This window comes from Crocuta crocuta, unplaced genomic scaffold (assembly GCF_008692635.1).
Source record: "Crocuta crocuta isolate KB4526 unplaced genomic scaffold, BGI_CrCroc_1.0 scaffold1969, whole genome shotgun sequence".
Classification (NCBI taxonomy): Eukaryota; Metazoa; Chordata; class Mammalia; order Carnivora; family Hyaenidae; genus Crocuta; species Crocuta crocuta.
Window position 1 is genome coordinate 7160 of NW_027528916.1, and position 7056 is coordinate 14215.

At 41.2% G+C, this 7056-nt stretch overlaps 1 pseudogene; it reads left to right on the forward strand.

Moving 5' to 3' along the window:
• Positions 1-1797: 1797 nt before the first annotated feature.
• Positions 1798-2124, forward strand: LOC144225848 (immunoglobulin heavy variable 3-74 pseudogene; annotated as a pseudogene).
• The last annotated feature ends 4932 nt before the right edge of the window (positions 2125-7056 follow it).

Consider the following 7056-nt stretch of genomic DNA (forward strand, 5'->3'; position numbering starts at 1 on the left):
ACATGGCTTTATTAAAAATTCTACGAATATTTACAGAAGAATTGACAACAATATTTCTCAAACTACTACAAAACACTGATGAAAAAGAACACTCCCTTGGGGCGCCCGGGTGGCTTAGTCGGTTAAGCGTCCGACTTTCGCTTAGGTCATGACCTCGCGGTTCGTGGGTTCGAGCCCCGCGTCGGGCTCTGTGCTGACTGCCAGCTCAGAGCCTGGAGCCTGTTTCAGTCTGTGACTCCCTCTCTCTCTGACCCTCCCCTGCTCACACTGTCTCTCTCTTTCCTAGAAATAAAATAAAACAAAAAAAGAAAAAGAAAAAGAACAGTCCCAGATGCATTTTATGAGGACAGCAACTCTCTCATATCAAAGCCAAAGAAAGACACCACAAGAAGGGAAACTACAGGCTAATATCCCAGATTAATGTACATACAAAATTCCTTGATAATCCGATCATACTGAATCCAACATAACATTGAAAGGATCATACACAATAACTCAGGGTGATTCATCCCTGGGATGTAAGAATCCTTCAACATATACAAATGTATGAATGTGAGACCCTACATTAACAGAGAATAATTGAATCTACACTATCATTAATTGTTTCATAAACACATTAGACAAAATTCAACACATGTTCATCATTTTAAAATAACTCAATTAAAAGGTTACACAAGGAAATTACCTCCACATGAACATGGCCATTATGAAAAGCCCACAACTGACAGAATATTGAACAGTTAAATACTGAAGCCTTTCCTGCCACATCAGGAGCCAGGCAATGATGATCACTCCCAAAATAAGTATTCAACATGATAATGTGAATATATATACCACCCCAAACTAGGCCATCTTGCCACCTTGCTTATTTGGATGAAAGTCACTTAAGAAATAGTCAATCTAAGGACACTTGGACCCTCCTTTGTCCCCTGACAGCAGGAAATAAATCTCCCTTGAGAAAGCTTCCTTCCCTGTCCCAGGAAGGGAAAACCACCCTTAGCACCAGAATAGGGAACTTAGGGACAAGAAGGCTGTGCAAACAAACCTACTTACTTGATGACTAATTTAATACTCCACAGCCACACCTTTGCTTTAACTCTGTACAAATCCAATGTTTTCTTGTCTGAAAGTCACAGGGCCACCTGCTATATTCATTCTCTGGGTGTCATATTATTAGGAAGCTCATGCACTTGCAAAATGAAATTTATTCTCTCATGTAGATCTGTCTTATGTAAATTGAATCCTTAGACTGAGTGAGAGCCCAGAGCAAAGAAGGGAAAAGTTTTTGCTCCTACAACTGGAAGATGTGCCCAAAAAATTAGGAAATAATTTTTAGGCAATACTAGATAGCATATTATTTAGGCAATAACAGATTGCTTATTATTAGGCAATAACAGACTAGATTCTTCATACTGTCCAGCACCATCTACACAAAGTGACCTAGAAGTGCCTCTTTAACCCTGTCGTTCACTTTTAAAGAATTCAATCTAAGTCTGGAGTTTGATATATAATCAAAGGTTATGCAAATAGGGCCCTGCCGGTGCTGATTAAACCAGCCCAGCCCCAACCCTGCAGCTGGGAGAGGAGCCCCAGCCCGGGAGTCCCAGGTGTTCCCATTCTGTGATCAGGACAGAACACAGACATCTCATCATGGAGTTTGTGCTTGGCTTGGTTTTCTTTGCTGCTGTTTTAAAAGGAAATCCATGGTAAACAAGAGACACTGAGTATGTGAGTGGATATGAGTGAGAAACACTAGATGTGTGACAGTTTCCTGACCAGGATGTCTTGTGTCTGCAGGTGTCCAGTGTGAGGTACAGCAGGTGGAGTCTGGGGGAGGCCTGGTGAAGCCTGAAAGTTCCCTGAGACTCTCCTGTGCAGCCTCCGGATTCACCTTCGGTAGCGACAGCATGAACTGGATCCGCCAGGCTCCAGGGAAGGGGCTGGAGTGGGTTTCATGGATTAGTACTGATGGAAGTAGCACAAGCTACGCAGACTCCGTGAAGGGCCGGTTCACCATCTCCAGAGACAACGCCAAGAACACAGTGGATCTACAGATGAACAACCTGAGAGTCGAAGACACGGCCACGTATTTCTGTGCAAGAGACACAGTGAGGGGCCATCAGGGTGAGCCCAGACACTAACCTCCCTGTAGACGGGGATCAGCACCACCAGGGGGCGCACACTATGCACAGCTCTGGTTTATATTCCCAGGAGCAGGGACAGATGGAGGTCACATGCAGGTTTCCTGTCAGGGTCTGGGGCTTCCTTTCCACACAGCAGTTTCCCCCAGGTAGCCTCTCTGGACACATGATTCTGCGGTTACCTGTTCACGCTCCGTATAAGAAACTTTGTTGTCATAGGAAAACTACACTAATATGCACAAAAGACATAACTGTTTGCACTTGCTTCCTCCTGTCCCTAAATATTATTGAATGACAGATACCCTGAGGCACAGCAGCTGAACTTTTACAGGATCCCAGATGCACCGACTGTGCAGCTAGGACCACGGACCCCACAGGTCCTCATTTTCCTCATCCAGCTCTTGTCCCAAACAACAGGACACTTCCTTCATGGCACTTTGCTACTCAGGACTTTAAATGGCTTACAGCTTTATTCAATTACTCTAAACAAAAAATAAATCATCTCATGAGGAACAGAACCAAAAGCACATTGGTTTACATGATTACATAGGTTGAAAGTCCATGATCTACAATCACAAGCTGGAGACCCAGGAAAATCAGTGTAATTTTCGTCTCATTCTGAACTAGTGTCTACCCCGAGAACATGGGGACTTGGTGATGTAACTCTCAGAACAGGGTGGGAGAAGACAAATTCCAGCTCAAACATGCACGTGGGAAGAAGAAATGAGGGAATTCTTCCTCCCTCTGCATTGGATTCTATTCAGAACCTCACTGGAGTGGGTGATGCCCATGCAGACAGAAAGCATGGATGGAAATGCCAATCTCTTCTCAAAACACATCACAGACATCCACAGAAACAATGGTTAATCTGGGTACCCAAGACGCAGTCAAGGTAACACAGAAAGTTAACCATGACAAGTCAACCTCCTGTAAACGTGGAGCTAAAAGACTGAAGACCCAGAAGCCCCTGCCATCGCTGGGTGGAGTCTGGTGGACACATCAGTGCCTTTGTGGAAAAGGAGGACAGAGGCCCATAGGAAGTACTGAGGTCTGAGGATCCCCCGGGTCGCATGGGAAGAGACAGTTCCCTTCCTGGAGTGCATCTGGGAGAGGTGGCACCGCCTCTCATCAGCAGGAGAGCTGACAGGCACCACCACACTGCCCTGATCACTAGCATCGGAGCCCCTGCTGAGAGCATCCCTGGATGCTGGCTTTTAAGTTATCTGTCACTATGACCTCCAAGCCCCCAGGTGTTCGTGCAACTGCTCTCCTGGGACAAACCAGCTCCAGCCACAGCACAGCAAGACCCTCTTCCAGAGGATAAGTGGGGGTCCCTGTCATATTGAGTTCATGCAGGTTGGAGTTTTCAAACCCAGATAGAGCTCCTGACATAAAACATAAAGTTACTGTGCTGCCAGGTGGGCATATGGCTTAGACACAGACAGGGTGAAGGGAGGGTTCTGACCGAAGTCTGGGACCGACAATTGCAGATTGTTCTCTCTTTGTGAGGGCTTCCTGATCAGGGGCGGGTGGGAACTCCATCTCCAGGGACTAGAGAGTGGGCCGATGCCAGTATTTCCTCCCACCAATCAGCATGAACAGACTTCAGTGAGCAGCACAGCGCCCCCCAGTGGAGGCTGAGCCGCTCACAGCAAGCCTTTCCTCACCCCACTCACTTTCCTTAGGTGCTTCCTTGCTAGGGAAAGAGTGCCTGGAAACCAGAGCAGCAGTGCGCCCCTCCCCCCAAAGACGAGCATAAACCCCCACACTCATCAAGTCTACTGACCACATAGTGAGACATAGCTCAACTCTAGGGGAAATAGGAATTAGCCTCTTTTAACAAGCAACCAAACTCACCTATTTAAACTTACAACACTGTGGACAAGGTCCATACACTCCCCACTGGAAGCAAGGAGAAACTCTGCAGAGGACTGACCTGAGGGACAGAGCAGCCAATACATGACAGCACAGTGCACACAACACACACAAGAAATGCTTCATGAAGTGTCAGGCCAGTACATGAACTCTTCTTAATAAAGACACTGCTCTAGAAGCAGAAAACATAACAAGATTTTCTAAAACACAGAAGAAGCCAGAGACATGACATGCACCATGATGGAGGAATTTCTCCCAAAATAAAAACGATAAAATGTCATTGTCAGGGATATGATTAAAACACATATAAGTAATGTGCCTCAAACAGAATTTTTAAAAAGTATCATAAGGATGCTAGCTGTGCTTGAGGAAAACATAGAAGACATGAGAGATACTGTTACTGAAGACAGAAGAGACCTAAAAACAAATCAGGCTGAAAATTTTTAAATGCTGTAACTGAGATAGGATACTGATTGGATATCATAAGCTCAAAGCTGAAAGAAGCAGATGAATGAGTAAGTGACATAGAAGATAAAATTGTGGAGAAATTGAAGCAGGAAAGATGAGGAAAATTAAAATATTGCATCACATATGTATACTTAGGGAACTCAGCAACTACATAAAGTGTTATAACATTCTTTTCAAAGGATTCCCAGAAGAAGAAGAGAGGGAGAAAAGGGAAGAAGTTTTATCTCAATGAATTATACTGGAAATTTCCACAAACTGGGTAGGAAACCGATGTCCACATCTAGGAGGCACGGAGAACTTCCATCAAAATCAACAAAAGCATGCCAACACTAAGACATATCACAGTAAAACTGGCAAAATATACAGATAATGAAAAACCCTAAAAGTAGTACAACAAAAGAAGTTTAACTAATAAAGGAAGATAGAAAATATTGTAGCAGATTTCTCCACAGAAACCTTCAGGCCGGAAGGAAGTGCCATGGTAACCTCAACATGCTCAATTGAAAAATATGCAGCCAAGAATACATTATCCTGTAAGACTGTCATTCAGATAGAAGGAAAAATAGAATTTCCCAGACAAACAAAAACCAAAGGAGTTCATGGTCTCTAAACAAGCCCTGCAAGAAATATTAAAGGGGACTCTGTGAGTGGGAAAGGGAGACTAAAAACAAGAAAGACTAAGAAAGAAAGAGAAAATCTCCAGAAATAATGACTTTAGAGGAAACACAATGGCACTAAGTTTATATCTATCAATAATCACTGTGAATGTAAATGGGCAAAATGCTCCAATCAAAAGACATAGACTATTAAAATGGATTTATGAACTTTCTGTCTCATGCTGTTAAATGTTGTTTGCTTCTAGGCAGCTTAAGATAGAAAATTTACTGTGCATCATATATGGATTCTAATGACATTACTTCCCAAATTGATAGGTAGTAAATTGTGTTTCTGTTCACTTCAAATTATTTTAAAATTTCCGTTATGATTTCTTTGATCTATGGGTTATTGCTTAAAACTAAACATTTTCTAGTTTAGGAAAATAAACAAAATGGATATAAAAAACCAAAATCTTTCAATTCACTGCATACAATAGACTCATTTTCAATTAAAACAGCTGTGGATTGAAAGTGCAGAGATTGAGAACAATTTATCATGCTAATGGATATCAAAAGAAAGTTTTAGGACTATACTCATATGACACTTACTAGATTTTAACCAAAATCTTTTACAAGAAATGATGAAGGCAGTATATCAACATAAAAGGTTCTACCCAAAAAGAAGATATAAAGCTTTATATATTTATACCACAAAATTGGAAGCACTGATATATATGAATCAATTAATAAGAACATAAAGAAACTCACTGATAATAAAACAATAATAATAATAGAGAACTTTAACAGTCCACTTACAGCAACGGACAGTTTATCTAAGCTGAAAATCAATAAGGAGACAATGACTTTGAAAGACACATTGGACAAAATGGAATTAACAGATATATTAAGAACATTCCATCATAACACAGCAGAATACACATTCTTTTTGAATGCACATGGAACATTCTCCAGTTAGATCACATAGTATGTAACAAATCATCCCTCTACAAATACAAAATGATTGAGATCATACATGCCTATGTTCATACCACAACACAATGAAACTTGAAGCCAATCCCTAGAAAAACTTTGGAAACATCACAAATACATGGAGGTTAAAGAACATTGTATTAAAGAATGACTGAGATTTTTAGGAAATTAAAGAAGCAATAAAAAATATGTGGAACCAAATGAAAATGAAAACATGCCAGTGACAAACCATCTGGATGCAGCAAAAGTGGTTGGAAGAGATAAGTATACGGCAATACATATGGCATGTTTATTGATTTTGTCTGTGCATTTGGGTACCTACGTTCACTGTGTGATACTCTGTTTTCTTTTTCCAAGGCTAATTCAATAAACAAGCCATGTACACTTGGTGGAGAGTTCCTAATACTGCTATGAGTAGGGAAACAAAATAACCAAATTCTCAACAAGAGAAACCAAGAGACACCATTCAAAAAACACTTTATGAACGGACAGGCGCTGAACACTCAAAGAGCCTTCTAAATACAACAGAACTGGCAGGAGCAGAGGGTACAACAAGCTGTTAAAATTAACAAGAGATAGAAAACTAACAAAATGATGAAAAGGAAGAACTCTCCTCCAAAGAAATTCCAGGAAAAAACTGACAGCTAAAGAATGCTCAAAACAGATATAAGCAACATAACTGAACAAGAATTTAGAACAGTAGTCTAAACAGTAGTTTCCTCTCTGAGGGAAATGTTGCAAGAAAAGCAAGATACCAGAGACACCACCACAAGTATGAATCCCACAAACGACACAATGACTCTAAACCCATGTATTTCAATAATAACACTGATTGTAAATAGACTAAATGGCCCAATCAAAAGACATAGGGAAGCAGAATGGATTTAAAAACAAAATTCATCTATTTGCAGTCTGCAAGAAACACATTTTAGATGGAGGACACCTTCAGATTAAAAGTAAAGGGATGGAGAAATATATATCATGCT